Here is an 18,275-nt window from a genome sequence, read left to right on the forward strand (position 1 = left end):
GAGAAATCCCACAGGTCAGTGTCCTGCACAGGTATAGGTCAGTTCAGTGTGCAATATGGCTTGCACCCACTTCCCTCAGGCCAAGACACTTACCCTGCCCACTCAGTGTGACCTAGCCATTTTCTCCCCATTGTGTGCTTTTGATGTCCAGTATGATAGAAGATGACAATGAACATTCTTTGGTCGGTGGCTTGAAGAGTCTAGCTCCTCAGGTTGGTGAGACTCTAAACTCTACATTCCCTTACTAATAGTGCTTACAATAACCCATAGGCTTCACACCTCCTCAGGTCCCCACCCAAACAATCTACTTGAGTCTGCACCTGCCCATCTTCATCCCCAGCCCTTGGTGTTTAGAGTTGAAACTTTATTGCTGGAACAGCACAGCAGGTCAGGCAGCATCCAGGGAACAGGAGATTCGACGTTTCGGGCACAGGCCCTTCTTCAGGAAAGGTGTTTAGAGGTGTTTAGAGGTGACTGCGCCAGGTGCGGGCTTGCACTGTTTCCATCCACTACCTTGAAGTCAGGGTGCTCATGATAATGACCAAACCTTCCTCTTGCATTAGTCTGTTCTCAACCATGTTTTACCTCTACACTCTCTTACAAATGCAGTAGCCTTCCTCTTACAACTGTTATCCACCAGCCTGCAGCCCCCAATCCTAATGAATAGGCTCCTGAATGCCCTTCCCACACAGCACATCCCTACTCCCTTCCCCCCCACTGCACCCCCTCCCCCACCCACACACACACACACATCTTTCTCTTTAGTCTCCATGGACAGACTCAATAGACTGAATGTGGCCCACCCTTTTGAGTGGTCTGACTGGACAGCCCCAGAGAGGTACCCAGGTCTGTGACTGATGCCTGTACATTTTTCTGACTGCACTAATGTGATCCCGAGATTGACTGTTATGGAGCCATGGAACTAACCATTGCCCTGGATTGTCTCTGGATTGCAGAGGTGTGGACTTCTTGACCAAGGTCACTTTGCCAAAATGCCTAACTGTGACCAATTCTTTTGGTTGGTATGAGAGGTTGTCCTCTGACTGGTGGATGTCTCCATGGATTTCAATGAAAACTGCTCCCTTAGTGGCTGTGGCAGAGGAGTGGTGATGGGATTGTTGGTTAGCTCAGTTGGCTAGACAGTTGGTTTACAATCAGTGATTGCAACAGCATGGATTCGATTCCCACACTGGCTTAGCTTACACTAAAGGTCTCTCCCCTTGCCTGAAGTATATGGATTCTAAGGTTAAACCACCATCAAAAGGACAATGGTGGTTTTATCTTTCCTTTATTCCACTAAGGCTTTGAAACATGGCTGTTTGCTTGCTACACATGCAATATGGCTACACATGGTGCAACTGAGATTGATGCAGCATACAGCAAAATGTCCACCCCTCCCATTTGACGGAGTACTGATGCCAGAATGGCTAGCTGCCCAGTCATGTGACTGCACGAATTAGCAATGACCGCGCTGGCAGGCACTATGCAAGTGAGCACTAAGATAGCAAGTAAGCAGCACTGTATGTAACCTGGTCCAATCGGAATTGGGTGCCGCCCACTGCACATGAAGTGTTCCTGCTGCAATCGAGCTGGTTGGTGGGGTGATCTGCCGGTCTGTGCAGGACACATGGGAAGTATGCAGTCAGCTAGGTAATTGCATGTCTGGTCTTTGCATAGTCAGGGTACCCTCGGAGAGGAAAGGTACATCTTTTTATCTGGTGCCAGGACACCTTTGGAGGAAGGGTTATTGCTCTTTGATTGCAGTTAAGCATGCTTTGGGATTATTAAAAAATAGCTATGCTTGGGTGTAAAATGTACATAAATGGATCTTTTAAAAAAAATCTTTCATGGGATGAGGTGGGTGTTAGTCATTAACGTGGCCAGCATATATTGCCCTGGAGAAACTGGTGGTAAGCTGCTTTTCCAAACTGCGGTAATCCTTGGGATATTGGGGCATCCACTGTGTTTTAGAAAGGGAGTTCCAGGATTTTGAATCAGCAACAGTGATGGTACAGTGATATAGCTCCAAGCCAGGATGGTGTGTGGCTTGGAGGGGAGCCTGCAGGTGGTGGTGTTCTTATGCATCTGCAGCCCCTGTCCTTTTAAAGGGTCGAGGTTGTGAATTTGGAAGGTATTGTTATAGGTATCTTGAACAGAATGACTGTTGAAGGTGATGGATGAGGTGTTAATCAAATGGGCAGCTTTGTCCTTAATAGGGTCAAGTTGCTTGAGTGTTATTAGTCCTGCACCCATCCAGTAAAGTGGAAAGAATTCCATCACATTCCTGAATTGTGTCTTACAGATCATGGACCGGCATTTGGGAGACAGGAGGTGAGTTACTCAGCACAGAATTCCTAAACTCTGATGTTCAATTTAGCATTTACTGTATATGGCTTGGTAATGCCCAGGGTGTTGAAAGTGGGGGATTCACAATGAAAGTACCATTAAGCAAACTGAGAGGGTTAACTTCTCTGTTCCTGAACATAGGCAGCTAACAAGTGCCAGGAAGTGACAATGTTAATTGCCAAGAGCCCAAGCCTGGATATTACCCAGGTCTTGTTGTATATACTGCTACAGGTGTGTGTGTATGTGTGTGTGTATCAGTGCACATCCCCACTTAAGGTTTTGTGGATTGGCCATGCTAAATTGCCCATAGTGGATAGGAATGTGCAGGGCAGGTGGATTAGCCATATGAAATGCTGGGTTACAGGGATAGGGGTAGGGATGTGTTGGTCTTTGGAGGTTGGTGTGGACTTGATGGGCTGAATGGCCTGATTCCACACTGTATGGATTCTGTGAACTGATGATGCTATCAACCAGCTTGTTAATGACTGGAGCTGTTAAAGCTGTCAGTGAACAGTTTTAATAAATGTGTGGAGTTTAAAGAAAATCGTAAATTAATTTCAGCTGCATGACTGATTTCCCAAGCTATTATTTTCATACCAGGGTGTCTATCAAGGGAGCATTTTGATGGACAGCTTCAACTGTTTATAAAATAGATTTTAAAAAAATGATGTGGGGTTAAGTGAAATGTTTAAATGCTAATCAGTTATTAAAAATAGCCACATTGAACCAGACGTATACTAAGACAATTTGACAGCAGTGTAGACTTAATCTGAAAATTCACTATTAAGGATAGTAATGAGATAACAACATAGCACAATTTTTATGGCATATGCTGTCTTGAGATACTTATAGCTGTTTAAAAATAAGCTGTGAATTACTTTGGGAGAATAGGCACAAAATGTTGTTTGTAACTGGAGAATAAGGCCAAAAGTTGCCAAAAGTCTAAAAGTTCATTCTTAACTTGAAACAAATAGCGATGCTTGTCTAGAGCACATCTTTATTAAGTTGTTGTTGTATCTATTTTCAAAGTCCTAATTGTATCAGATAATCTTGTAGTCCTCTGTGGGCTCTTTCCCTGGGAAAACTGGCTTACTATCCAAAACAAGAACCTCTTCTCAAACTTAAAGTTTTTTTTAATGCTAGTATTGCTGAAAACTATATTTTTAGTTAAACTGCAAGGTGGGATTAATATATTGACCAGATTTGATTTATTTTACGTATCCTTTGTTTCAATTTGTGGATAAATCTTCCACTTCAGGATTATCCTGATAACATTGTTGATTTTGCTGAACCTCAACATGAGAGCACTTTTAACTGCGTAATATATTTTGGGGAAGAAACAAACAATGGGCCTGACAAATTTAATTTGCTTTAAATGGTCCTCTTTCAATCATGTCATTACCTTTGACTATAATTTCCCTTTTGCTCCTCCACTTATCCATCATCCATTCTTCATCTTGTGTTGAATTGCTTTTCCTAAAGTAGTGTCCATTTGTACTATTAAAGCAGCAATCCAAATATAGCAAAATTCAGGTACGAAGGGAGTTTCAATGATTAATATGTTCAGTTCTGCCTTGTAGTAGAGAATGAACTGATTGCCAAAAATAATCCAAGACAAATAGCAATGCACATTCTTTTTTCAAGTTGCTATCGTATCTATTTTCAGATCAGCTAATCTGTTACAATAGTCCATTTTCAATAGGCCCCAGGAAAGCAAACTTTGGAAGCCATAAGGAACTTGGTAGAAACTGGTACACTGCAGCAGAGAGTGGGATGCAAGATACCCTCAAGTACTATTTACTAGGTGTAGCTGAACGAGGTTAGACCTTTAAAAGAAATTATGCAAGTGCAGAATGAGCTTGGTGAAGCTTGTGATTTTTGGACAAAGTGCAATTTACAAGATCAATGGGAGTGCAGTCCAATTTGGAAAGTGAGCTAGCAAGATACTAGGCAGTGCCATCTGTCTTGACCATGTTTGTGATTTGATGTGTGCTGTGGAGTGCTCAATAGCATTTTGCTAATCATATTAATTCTGGATATTAGACTGCAAGTTCCGTAGTAGATTTTATTATTGTTCCAACTTTGTATAGCAAAATTATTTTTGATTCTTTTAAAAAACTATGGAATCCTGTAGCTTAAAAATACGGTCGAATCATATGGTTTTATTCTCTTTGCAAGTCCTTGAGAGTTCACACTTCAAATGTTACATATTTAATGCTCTCCCTTGGTCTTTACATCCATCCTCTTATCAAATTCTTTCATGTTTTGATTCTTCTTTGGTCCATCTAAAACCTTCGAATGATATCAAAATGACGGACACATTCATTACCCCAGTACATCTTATCAATTCCACTGAAGTCCAAGATATTCCAACCCATCCACAAGCATACATCATTGGAAATTCTGATTTCAAAAGAAAAAAGTTTTTTTGGTATGTGTCAAAGCATTGTTTAGTTAAGAACTTTTACTCTGCAACCTTGAACTTATAAAATTTGGAAGAAAATCTAACTTAGTAGGCCTCCAAAAACAAAACATATTGAAAATAAATTCATGCAGTGAGGATATGACTTCATACTGAACTTTGTTCAATGTCCAAAAGTCAAGAATAATTATGTGTCTTAGTTCACCAAACAGCTAATCTGATTTTATTCTTGCAAATCATTATCAGACAAAGATAGAAAGTAATTTAAAACTTTTCACTTTGTAATTGCATTCTTATGGGTAGGCAGAATATAAATGTGTGATTTTCCATCACTAATTTAAGTGGATCTCAATAATGTTTAATGTGGCAAAGTTATCCAGTTTTTCTGTATGCTAATACATTTTCTACCTTACTTAACCTGAGAATTTGAATTTTAAATGAACCCCCAAACTGCTGGTAAGCATAACCATCCATTCTCATGTCAGTACAGGTCCTTAAATGAAATAGGGTTGGCTAGTTTTAATTAACAAGCTTGCAGAATAAATTTGAGCACAATACAATAATTTGAACCAAGAGAAACTCAGGGCAGCACAGTGGCCCAGTGGTTAGCACTTCTTCCCTCACAGCATCAGGGACTCAGGTTCAATCCCACCCTTGGGCGACTGTTTATGTGGAGTTTGCACATTCTCCTTTTGTCAGCATGGGTTTCCTCCCACAGTCCAAAGATGTGCAGGTTAGGTGATTGGCCATGCTAAATTGCCCATAGTGTCTAGGAATATGTGGATTAGCCATGAGAAATACAGGGTGATAGAGAAAGTCTGGGTGGCATGCTCTCAGAAGAGTTGGTCTGGACTTGTTGGGCTAAATGACCTGTTTCCTCACTGTAGGGATTCTGAAGGGCAATTTTAATGTTGGAACTGGAGAAGAAAAGAGAGCTCCTGATGTTAGTATTGAGTTACATCATTAGAGGCAGTGTTAAGAAATATTCTGCCCCGTGTACTGAATGCATACTGGAATTATGGGTCTTTGGTTCATACACAATAGGTATATGAAGCTGAAGCTGCAGAAGAGAAGGTCTGAGTTGTATCAGGTAATGGTTTGAAATGAGTTAATATTGAAGTTGCATTAACTCAACCCAGCCTGATGATGTCACAACATTTGGGTGCAGAAACAGTTGGTCTTGCACAAGGTCCTGATGGAGACAGATATAACAATTGTGATAGATGTAATTATACCTAATTAGTTAATGGTAACTGTATCTATTGCTATTATGCAACAAGATACACACTGTTTTGTAAGACAAGTATGTTGTCTTAGTAAGACTCTCGTGTGGTCTAACCTCAACCACTGCTCATGAGACAGGCCCTTCAACTCAGCATAGAAAAGAGTATTGGTGCCAGTGAATAACCCTAGTCATTAGTGGCCAGAAGTTGGCACCCAGAACCCAAAACAGCACTCTGTGCAGAGGGAGTTGTGGAGGGCTGTCCACAGAAGTTTGTACTGGTTTTCAGAGAGTACTTCTACTCTCACCTCAGCCAGGATATGGGAGAAACGTGTGAAGTGCCTACAACGTATTAAGTTGTCAATTATAAATATAAATTTTTCAAAAAAATCTTCCGATCTAAAGACAGCAAGAAATATTTCAATATAAATTATCTCCAGTCCTTCACATCCAACCATATTTCCACTCAATTCTTTATGTTGAATTTAAAATTTACTCCTATAAACCAGTGGTGCTTTTATGCACTTGGGAGCTCTTCGTCCTCTCATTTCTAGTCTTCAGTTTCAATTTGAAGCTGCTTTTACAGTGCGTGAAACCTATTACATCATAAAGTGCCAGGCTTCTAGGTCTTGGCAGTTTTACACTTTGTTTGCAGTGAATTTATGAGATCCAAAATCCCAAATTTTGCACACAATATGTAAAAGAACCTTTTAAACAATATATTGAATTCCTGCAGTGAACTCTTGTGTAATATTAGCAGATGTAGCGCCTCTCACTGCACATAGGTCATATGCTTCATGGTAACATAATATCCATTCCTCTCACTGAACTTCCTGAAGTACTTCACACCCCTACTCTTAACACTTTGTCCCTCACACACACAATTTCTTATTTACTCCATGCCCCTCACTTTAATATATCTGATACATTTACATCCACTGTCGCCCTACATTGCTCATTGTTAAAATTGCTGATGTCCTAAATATTTCTCATTATTTGATCTAATCTCCAATTTTCCACATATATGCTTTTCACTACCTCAGGCTTTGGCATATTCTGCATGCCTCATAGTAACATTCTATGTTCTATCCCTCAATTTTGATATGATGTTTTCTAATATAAAGTGTCTGTATCACTACTCCATAGGGAGTATTCTAGTTTTCAGAATCACCAAATGGTCTAACATTAACCACGATGCACTAATCTTGATGACAAGACAGAAGTGAGTACCACTTCTACTCTCTTGCTTTTTCGAATTCCTACATAATTACAATCAAAAGCATAAAGGCTAGCAACAAGAATGAGAAACATAAGCAATTACATGGCAATAGAAGATTTTCAGTGATGCAATTCACTATCAGTTGACAATACAGCAGGTACAGGTGAGTTATGAGGTGCCTCCTGGACAACAGGGAGGAGCTGCACTAAAGTAAAATAAAGAACTGCAGATGCTGGAAATCTGAAACAAAAACAGAAAATTGCTGGAGAAACTCAGCAGGACTGGCAGCATCTGGGGGGATGAAAGCAGAGTTAACATTGAGTTCAGTGACCCTTGATCAGAACTGAAGAAATACATTTGAAATGAAAAGAGGATTAGCAGGGAATGAGTGGGCCTTCTAGAGACTAAAGGACAATTTGTGCATGGAGCCAAAGAGTGTGGATGAGATCTTAACTAACTATTTCTCATCTATATTCACAGAGGAGAAAGACATTGTAGGTGGGGATTTCAGTTGGGATGATGAGGTTCTGAAACACATTAAGATTAATAAGGAGGAGGTATTAACTGTATTAGCAGGCATAAAGGTGCAGAAATCCCAAGAGACTGATGAGATGCATCCCAGGCTGCTTTGGGAGGCAAGGGAAGAGATTACTGGGGCCCTAGCAGAGATATTAAATACATCATGGCCACAGATGAATGAAGGATCGTTAATGTAATTGGTTTGTTAAAGAAGGGCAGTAAGGATAGGCCTGATAATTACAGACCAGTTAGTCTGATGTCAGTAGTAGGGAAATTATTGTACAAAATGGAGGGACAGAATTAAAAAAACATTTGGCAAGGCTGAGATTGATCAGGGATAGTCAGCATAGATTTGTTGCAGGGAATTTCTGCCTGACTAATTTTTTTTTAAAAGTGACTAAATTTATTGAGGATAGTAATGCAGTTGATGGGGTTTACATGGACTCCAGTAAGGTTTTTAGTTGTGTCCACATATGGAAGACTGGCCCAAAGAGGTGGGATCCAAGGTTAGTTAGAAACCTGGATCCAAAATTAGTTTGCATGTGGGGGGCTAAAGGGTGATAATAGAGGGTTGTTTTGTGATTGGAAGCCTGTGACCAGGTGTGTGACACAAGGACTTTCAGTTGGGGCCCTTGCTGTTAGTTATGTACATTAATTATTTGGATGTGAATGGAGAACTTATCATTAGTAAATTCACAGATGACACAAAAATTAATGTTTTTTTTATAGTGAGGAGGATGGTCTCAGGCTACAGTTTGATATTGATCAGCTGGTAAATTTGGACAGAGCAATGGCAGATGGAATTTAATCCTGATCCTGATAAACAAAGCAATGCATTTTGGGAGGTTAATAAGAAAGGGATAAACACACTAGGAACCTACCATTCGTTGAGAAACAAAGGAACCTTGATATACAAGTCAACACATATGAAGATGTCAGCACAGGTAGACAGGGTGGTGAAAGTGGCATATAGGATGCTTGTCTTCATTAGTTGAGGTGTAGAATAGCAAGGAAGTCTTGTTACAACTTTATAAAACATTGGTTAGGTCATAGATGGAATACAGTTTTAGTTGCCACACTATTGGAAGGACATGATTGCACTGGAGTGGGTGCAGAGGAAATTCACCAGGATGTTGCCTGGGATGAAAAATCTCAATCGTATAGAGTCATAGAGCACGGAAACAGACCCTTCGGTCCAACCTGTCCATGCTGAACATAATTCCAAACTAAACTAGTCCCACCTGCCTGCTTATGAGGAGAAACTGGATAAGCTGGGTTTATTGCAGAGGAGGATGAGGGGGATCAGATTGAGGAATACAAAATTATAAGAGGAAAATAGAGGGAAGATCATGAGAATTCTTTTTCCATGGCAGATGTGTCTCTTACCAGAGGGCACAAGTTTAAAAAGGGGAGTGTGTGATTTAGAGGGGATGAGGAAAAAATGTTTTCACCCAGAGGGTGGTAAAATATGGAATGCACTGCCCGACATGGTGGGTGGAGGCAAATACTCTCTCAACATATACGAAGCATCTCAATGAGCACCTAAATTGCCACGGCATAGTTGCTTATGGACCAAGTGCAGATAAGTGGGATTAGTGTAGTTTGGCATTTGTTGATTGGCACAGATGGGGTAGGCTGAATGGCCTGCATTTCTTCTGCATGACTGTAGGACATAATGGAAGAAGCCATTGCATGCCACAACCTGAATCAGATATGACTGCTAGAGAGAACTCCTCAAACTAGACAAGAACAAAAATTGAATTAAAGACGCCTTAAATTAGGTACATAGCTTATGTACTGACAGTGAAAGGACTTTGCCTGGATCCTGTAGCAGATTTGTAGCAATGAACAAACACTAAGTGGTAGAAAATCTCAGTAGTTCTGTGGTCAGGAAAACAGAGTTAACTTTTCAAGTCTAATGTGGCTGTTCATCAGGACAGTAGCTAACTCTTCTGAAGAACTCACATTAGACTTGAAACGATAGAATATAGAACATAGAAAAGTACAGCACAGAACAGGCCGATATTGTGCCAAGGATTAATCCTAATGTAAAATAAAATAACCTAACCTACATGCCCCTCAACTCACTGCTGTCCATGTGCATGTCCAGCAGTCACTTAAATGTCCCTAATGACTCTGCTTCCACCACCACCTCTGGTAACACATTTCATTCATTCACAACTCTGAGTAAAGAATCTACCTCTGACATCTCCTCTATACCTTCCTTCTAATATCTTAAAACTATGGCCCCTCGTGCCAGTCAATCCTGCCCTGGGGAAAAGTCTCTGGCTATTGCCTCTATTCATGCCTCTCATTACCATGTATATCTCGATCATGTCACCTCTCTTCCACCTTCTCTCCAAAGGGAAAAGTCCGAGCTTAGACGACCTTTCTTCATAAGACAAGCCCTCCAATCCAGGCAACATTCTGGTAAACCTTCTTTGCACTCTCTCCAAAGCCTCTGTATTTTTTCTATAGTAGGGCGATCAGAACTGGATACAATATTCCAAGTGTGATCTCACCAGGGACTTGTAGAGCTGTTGCTCTTAAACTCGATCCCCCTGGTAATGAAAGCCAAAACACCATATGCTTTCTTAACAACCCTATCCATTTGGGTGGCAACTTTGAGGGATCTATGTACTTGAACACTAAGATCCCTCTGTTCCTTCACACTGCGAAGAATCCTGTCTTTAATCCTATATTCAGCCTTCAAGTTCGACCTTCCAAATGCATCACTTCACATTTATCCAGGTTAAACTTCATCTGCCATTTCTCAGACCAGCTCTGCATCCTGTCTATGTCGCGCTGCAGCCTGCAATAGCCCTCAATACTATCAACGGCATCTCCAACCTGTGTCATTTGCAAATTTACTAACCCACTCCTCAACTTCCTCATCCAAGTCATTTATAAAAAACTACAAAGAGCAGAGGCCCAAGAACAGAGCCCTGCGGGACACCACTCAACACTGGCCTCCAGGCAGAATAATTTCCATCAACAACATTCACTGCTTCTGTCATCCAGCCAATTCTCCCTGACTTTATGAATGAGCCTACCATGGGGAACCTTATCAAATGCCTTGCTGAGTCCATACACACCACATTCACGCTCGACCTTCATCAACCTGTCTTGTCACCTTCTCAAAGAAATCAATAAGATTAGTTGTGCATGACCTGCCCCTCACAAAGCCATGCTGACTGCCTTCAATCATGCTATGCTTTTCCAAATAGTCATAAATCCTATTCCTCAGAATTCTTTCCAAAACCTTGTTGACCACAGACATAAGACTGATTGGTCTGTAATTGCCAGGGATTTCCCTATTACCTTCGGGAACAACATTTGCCTCCTTCCAATCCTCCGGAACAACTCCTGTGGAGAGTGAGTAAGTAAAGATCTTCGCCAGTGGCTTAGCAATTTTTTTTCTCGTTTCCCAGAGTGGCCTAGGATAAATCTGGTCTGGCCCCGGGGACTTATCAATCTTAATGTTTGCCAAAATTTCCAGCACATCAACTTCATCAGTCTTGATTTGTCCAAGCCTGTATCCCAGCTTCTCAAAGTTCACATTCACAACAAGGTCCCTTTCCTTAGTGGAAACTGAAGTAAGAAACTCCTTCATGGCTTCCCCCAGCTGCTCAGACTCCACACACAAGTTCCCGACGCTGTCCCTGATCAGCCCTACCTTCTCCCTGATCATTCTCTTATTCCTCACGTATGAGCAAAATGTCTTTGGGTTCTCCCTAATTTTTCCTGCCAAGCCTTTCTTGTGCCCCCTCCTGGCTCTCCTCACTCCATTTCTGAGCTCCTTTCTAGCAAGCCTGTAATCTTCTAAAGCTGTGCAAGATCCTTGTTTCCTCTCCCTTACCTAAGCTGCCTTCTTCCTTTTGGTGAGAAGCTCCTCTGTTCTTGTCATCCAAGGCTCCTTAATCTTACTCCTTCTTACCTGTCTCAGAGGGACAAATTTGTGCATCACTTGCAACAACTGCTCCTTAAACAGCCTCCACATGTCTGCTATGTCTTTCCTGTGGAACAATTGCTCCCAGTCTGTATTTCCCAACTCCTGTCTGATAGTGTCATAGTTTCCTTTTCTCCAATTAAATACCTTCCCATGGTAACTGCTCCTCCAAGGCTACAGTAAATGTGAGGCAGTTGTGGTCAGTGTCACCAAAGTGTTCTCCCACCGTGAGATCTGACACCTGTCCTGGCTCATTGCCGAGCACCAAATCCAAAATGGCCTCTCCCCCATTGGCCTGTCTACATATTAAGTAAGGAAACCCTCCTGAACACACCTGACAAAAACAGCTCCATCCAAACCATCTGCAATAAGGAGGTTCCAGTTAATATTAGGAAAGTTGAAGTCACCCATAACAACCCTGCTACATCTACATTTTTCTAAAACCCTGCCGGCATATCATTTCTTCAATCTCCCTACTGCTATCAGGGGGTCTGCAGAAAACCCCAATGAGGTGGCAGCTCTCTTGTTGTTCCTAGCTTCCACACATACTGACTCAGTAGACAAACCTTCCTCAACAACCTTCATTTCTGTAGCTGTGATGCACTCTCTGAGTAGCAATGCTACTACACCCCCTCCTCTTTTTCCACCCTCCCTGTTCTTTTTAAATGTTTTATACCCTAGAACATCTAGCTACCATTCCTGCCCTTGTGAAACCCACATCTCCGTTATGGCCACAACATCATAGCCCCAAATACTGATCCATGCTCTAAGTTCATCACTCTTATTTCTAACACTCCCTGCATTAAAGCAGACACACTTTATCCGATCCCTTTGTTTGAGCATGTGAAAAACCTTCCCGATAGATTCACTACATCCTGTCACTGGCCCATCTACAACTACCTCCCTCTCAGACATGTGGCTCTGATTCCCACCCCCTTGCCAAATTAGTTTAAACCCACCTAAACCATACGAGCAAATCTCCCACCCAGGACATTTGTGCCCCTCCAGTTCCGGTGCAACCCGTCCTTCATGTACAGGTCCCACTTTCCCCAGAAGGTATCCCAATGGTCTAGGTATCTGAAGCCCTCTCTCCTGCACCAGCCTCACAGCCACGTGTTAAGCTGCATTCGCTGACTGTTCCTCATCTCACTATCTCAAGGCACCAGTAGCAAACCTGAGATGACTACTCTACACATCCTGCTCTTCAGCTTCCAACCTAGCTCTCTGTAGTCACTTTTCAGATCCTCAATCCCTTTCCTAGGCTATGTCATTGGTGCCAATAGGTACCACGATTTCTGGCTGCTCACCCTCCCCCTTCAGAATCCTGTAAACCCGATCGGCGACATCCTGGATCCTGGTACTGGGGAGGCAACATACCTTCCGGGAGTCCCGTTCCTCACCACAAAATCTCCTGTCAATTTGTCTAACTATTGAGTCCCCTACCACTAGCAATTTTCTATTTTCCCCACTTCCCTTCTGAGTTACAGTGCCAGGCTCAGTGCCAGAGACCTGACAACTATGGCTTCCCCTGGTAGACCGTCCCCACCAGCAGTATCCAAAATGGTATGCTTATTGCTGAGGGGAATGGCCACAGGGGATCCCTGCTCTGACCATCAGTTCCCTTTTCTCCCCCTGACGGTAACCCAGCTGTCCTTATCCCGTGTCTGATGAGTGACCACCTCCCTGTACATCCTCTCAATTTCTCCCTCATCCTCCCGGATGATCCGCAGTTTATCCAGCTCCAGCTCCAGTTCCCTAACTCGGTTTTCGAGGCTTTGGAGTTGGGTACACTTTCCGCAGATGTGGTTGGCAGAGACATGTGTAGTGTCTCTCACTTGCCACATTCTGCAAGAGAAACATGCAACTGTCCTATCAGCCATACCCCACTAGTGTGAAATCTGCACAGGACTAAATAAAGGAAGAGAAGAAAAGGGAAAACAAAGAGAAAACCTGAAAACTTACCGAGTTTACAAACTCTTACTAAGGTTAGAGGAGGTGGGTGGGAGGGTGGCCCTATGGTGTAGGGTCTTGGGTTTAGATCTCACCCACTTAAAAAAAAAGTCTTCCCTGCAGCTGTCATTTCTCTCCGCCCTCTCTCCTCGCCGCTTGTTCAAAAAATTTAGGATTTTACTCACCTTCCCAGCAGTCCTCCGCTCCTCCAAACAAATGGAGGCCCTGATGCCTTAGGTTAGCTTTTTAAAAGTTTCTCGGTCCACAGATGCTGCCAGACATGGGTTTTTCCAGTATTTTCTGTTTGTTGCTGATTTCCAGGATTCACGATATTTTACTTTTATTTATTGCAATAATGGACATTGAATGTGAAAGACAAGCATCGTGTTCAAATCAAGCAAACCATACAACAAGATGCTACTTTCCAAATGCTGCAACAAATAGTATTGAAAGAAATGGCCCAAACAGATGTACCTGTTGTTACAAGAGAGAATTGAGCACACATATGACATGATAACCCAAGATGGCATCTTGTACAAAGGGAAGAGTCATTATCCCCAGGGAGATGAAAAATGAGATGAAGCATATGCATTCAAGCACACAAAGAATGGAGTCAAGTCTGAGGGAGGCAAGAGGTGCGAATTCTCAGACATGAACAGTGAGATAAAAGACTATTTCAGCCATTGCACAGCTGGTAATGTATATCAAGAAAACTAAAACAGCTTATAACACATAACATCACTGGCAGACAATGATGCAGCTTGCAGTAGAGTGCTTCACTCTCATGGGAATGGATTATTATGTTTCCACCAACTACTGTTCTGACGATTGAGAGTTTAGACCAGCTTAGTGTCAACCAATGCCAATGAGATTATAGAATGCCTGAGTCAGTGCAGCATTGCAGATCACAGAGTCATGTCACCCATGGACCTCTCAGAATAGCTCATAGCCATAGTGTTGCTGAGAACTAATTACCAATTAGATGCCAGGCTTGATTTTTCAGGCTGTCATATTCCATCCTGCACCCAATTAAAATCAACTGAGATCCTACCTATGATAACTCCAGCTGCCCATACCCTGTTACCCTCAATGGGGCATTATTTGGTTCAGGATGATATTTAGAACCCCACTCCCTCATCTGGTAAAAAGATTAATTCTGCCTTAGCGAGCTACCAGCCAAACCTCTTGGCTGGCTATGTGGTAAGAAAAGCACTTCTCCTGAATTGCCCCATTGTTGGAGATAGCAAATGGAGCTAACCATGAGAATAGTGTAGGTGGCATTTGGACCTAATGCAATATGCTCATGATGGATATTATGATTACAGAGTGCAATGTTGTCCTTTATCCAACTGGTGAACCACAGTGACTCAGGGCTATAAGCACATGAACTTCTTGGAAGTCACAGTGGCTCAGTGATTAGCACTGCTGCCTCACAGTGTCAGAGACCTAGGTTCAATTCCAGTCTCGGGCGACTGTCTGTGCGGAATTTGCACATCCTCCCTGTGTCTGTGTGGGTTTTCTCTGGGTGCTCTGGTTTCCTCCCACTGTGCAAGTTTGGTGAATTGGCCATGCTAAATTTTCCTCTGCTCTGCGTAGTTCCTCTGTGCTGCAGTGTGTGTTGGTCCGTTGAAATAATGTTCTGATGCACATTCGTTTGTGGATGTTGGGATGATTGCTTCATTGGGAACATTTTTTTCAATTAGCCAACACACACTGCAGCACAGAGGAACTACGCAGAGCAGAGGAAATCACCTATATTGTGTACTCAAAAAGAATGGGTACCCAATGAACACAGTCTCCCAATTTCTCAGTAACAAACCCAAACAAGCAGACAAAAACATGTCCAGAAACCTAGCCTAGAAATTCCTAGAAACATGGCATTCTAACGGGATCTATATCAACTAACACATTGAGTTAGACCCCATCTACTACGCTGGAGAAAAAGAACAGGAAATGACATCACCACAGGAAACAATGTCACCACAGGAAATGACATCACCAACCCAAAGAAACTCAAACATATAAATAGAAAGCAGGAATTATCAGCAGTGCTTCACCTGGAGGCCCACTGAAGATGTTACCTAGTATAGTGATGAAACGTTTGGAAATGAACTTTCCAGCTCAGTGAGCAAACCTACATCCAGAACATCAACCTGAGCTACAAATCTTCTCAAAACTCACCTCCTGAGTGGTGTTGGGCAGGGGAGTGGACGCTGAGGAAGGAGGTGGGGGGCAACATTTCAGGCCTTGCTTTAATTCTGGATAAACACTGCACCAGGTGAAACTTGGTAGGAATTTCAAATAGGTCTTCAATCAAATTCTGGTAGTGGGAATGTTTTAGATGATTTGTCAGTGTAATGTGAGATCAATTTTTGGTGTGATGTAGAAAATTCTATTGCAATTAATCTCTGCTAAAAGAACTACTTCACTTTGCTGGGACTAGTTTTTGTTGTTAACGATTTGTGGATTCCTTTTTCTCTAAACTACATCTGATTTTAAAAAAATCAGCAAACTGACTTTCACCAAAGAGGACTGCTAGTAATACTCTGATGCATGTTCTCCTCCCCATTTTGATGCTGGAGGGATATACCTCCTCTCCAAGATAGCGGAGCGGAGTAGCAGAATTGTATTGGTTTAACAAGGAGATTTTAATAAGTATTCCCTCTGTGATACTCCATTGGCAACTACTGGAATTCATCTTTAAATGACCAACCTTTCTTAAATTGAAGTCATTGTGGCTCTTTCAGTGTGACCTCCTCTTCCATCCATTCTGAATTCACATTCCTTTTCTCTAGCCTTTGATAGAACTCCTCAACTCCTTCCAAAGTGCATAAATTGATTATCATAATGCATTTAGTACCCAGACACACATTTGTGAAAGACTCCTTCTAAGCTCCACACTATGTTTCTAAACTAATCCTCACTCTAGATAGTTCCTTTATTATCAGTTTACTGAACACTGGAAATTACCTTTTACTATTAATTCCCTCAAATGCTTTCAGGGTTGAGTAATCCCCTTAACAGTTTCTTATGTATTAATGTAACAACAAGCAACATGCATAAATTTACATCTGCATTTATTTAGCTGCTTAATAACATACAATAATACCTACAATTTCTGACATCATCTGTAGAAGCTTACTGCTGCTGTATATTTTGCACAACAGAAATCCTGAAACAAGGCTCCACTCCTATGCTGATGTGTCTGGAATGCAATAACAGGCTGGCATATTCTATGGCATGTCTGTGGTCTGAATGTTGAAACCTTTTGAAACCCATGAGTTTCCAAAATGATTAAGTATTTTCCAGAAAAAAGTTCCACTTGCATTGGACTTAATGACTAATGGACACACGAATGTGTGAAAGCATGACTGTGAATATACAGAATCACTTTATATGATAGAACCATAGTGCATTTACCGCATTTGCCTTATATCAATGTTATCTTCACCCTCTATTTCTCCCACAATAGAGACACTGCACCTATGCTTCTAAAATAAAACCATCTCTTTTCTCCCTCTACTCTTGAGCTGAGGTAGATCACTGGTGTAGATTTTAGTCACAACCTGATCATGCATAACCAACTGTGACTTTTTTTAACCATGGGAAGCGTAAAAGTCAAACTTGTTTGTTTCTTCAACTGGCAGCATCCAATTGTATTTTCCAGTAAGGTTTACTAGAAAATTGTACGTCTGATGTCCCTCACTCCTTTACATTTCTGTAGCATTAAGGCCAACTGCAGTACTCTCACCATTCTTCTGTTGGAGAGGATCTAACTCACAGACACGGAATCACACCACAGACTATCCCAATAAAAATCACTTTTTTCATTTCAATCAAAATAGAAACACTAATATAAACCAGAGTTTACCCAGCATGTTCAAGTGACAAACGTTTTGAATTATCGTTCTGGTTCAGTTCCCATAAGCACAATGAAATCCTGAGACAGCTGAATACATCATACAGAGTGATGAAAACTAAATTGTCTATTATACAGAGGTGCTGATTATTTGAAATGAATCAGGAATTTGAGATTTAGACAGGTATTTGATGTAAAAATCAATTATGGGAGATAGCTAGACTATTCTGTATTTGTATTTGAACTCTGTCCAAGGGAATTAAAAGAAATTTTCTTTCCTCTACATTCCTATTCTGACATTGGCAATTGCTTCATGCTTATGAAAGATTACAAGGTGTCATATTTGGTCCAAGATTATAAGTTAATAGTCTAGTAAAATAACTACAAGTCCTCATTGTATATTTCAGGACAGCAGTGGGCACAATGTATGCTTTAGATCACTGTCTTCATTTTGGAAAGGATTACTGCCCTCATTGCCCAGAGAAGGATTGCTGAAAATGTCAGTGGCTGGAATGAGGCATCATTTTACTGGGGCAAGTTTTCAAGAAAAATCAGATCCTTGATCAGGAACTGGGGCTCAAAGTTTTCAAAGAGGTTTTGAATTTGAAATGAGATAAAATTAGTACTAGCAAACCTGACTGATTGTCTTCACTTTCTCCTTTTTTTATTATTGGGAGCCCTTTGAATTCTTTTGCATTTCTCCAATGACCTGCAATTTAAAGTAATGGTTATGGTGCATCTGTGCACTTTATGTTGACCTTGAAAGTAACTGGTTACCAATGAGAAGGC

General features: G+C 41.5%; 1 protein-coding gene and 1 long non-coding RNA gene across 4 annotated transcripts in view; one reads left to right on the plus strand and one right to left on the minus strand.

Annotated features, from left to right (window-relative positions):
• The window catches only part of LOC122557273 (serine protease 23-like), a 105,825-nt gene that overhangs the window by 11,286 nt on the left and 76,264 nt on the right, over positions 1–18,275 (minus strand). The window lies entirely within an intron of this gene.
• LOC122557274 lies at positions 1,586–18,132 on the plus strand. Its single transcript, XR_006313784.1, has 3 exons — positions 1,586–1,650; positions 2,303–2,331; positions 17,894–18,132. It is a non-coding gene; the product is annotated as an uncharacterized LOC122557274 (long non-coding RNA).

This window comes from Chiloscyllium plagiosum, chromosome 15 (genome assembly GCF_004010195.1).
Source record: "Chiloscyllium plagiosum isolate BGI_BamShark_2017 chromosome 15, ASM401019v2, whole genome shotgun sequence".
NCBI classification, from domain to species: domain Eukaryota; kingdom Metazoa; phylum Chordata; class Chondrichthyes; order Orectolobiformes; family Hemiscylliidae; genus Chiloscyllium; species Chiloscyllium plagiosum.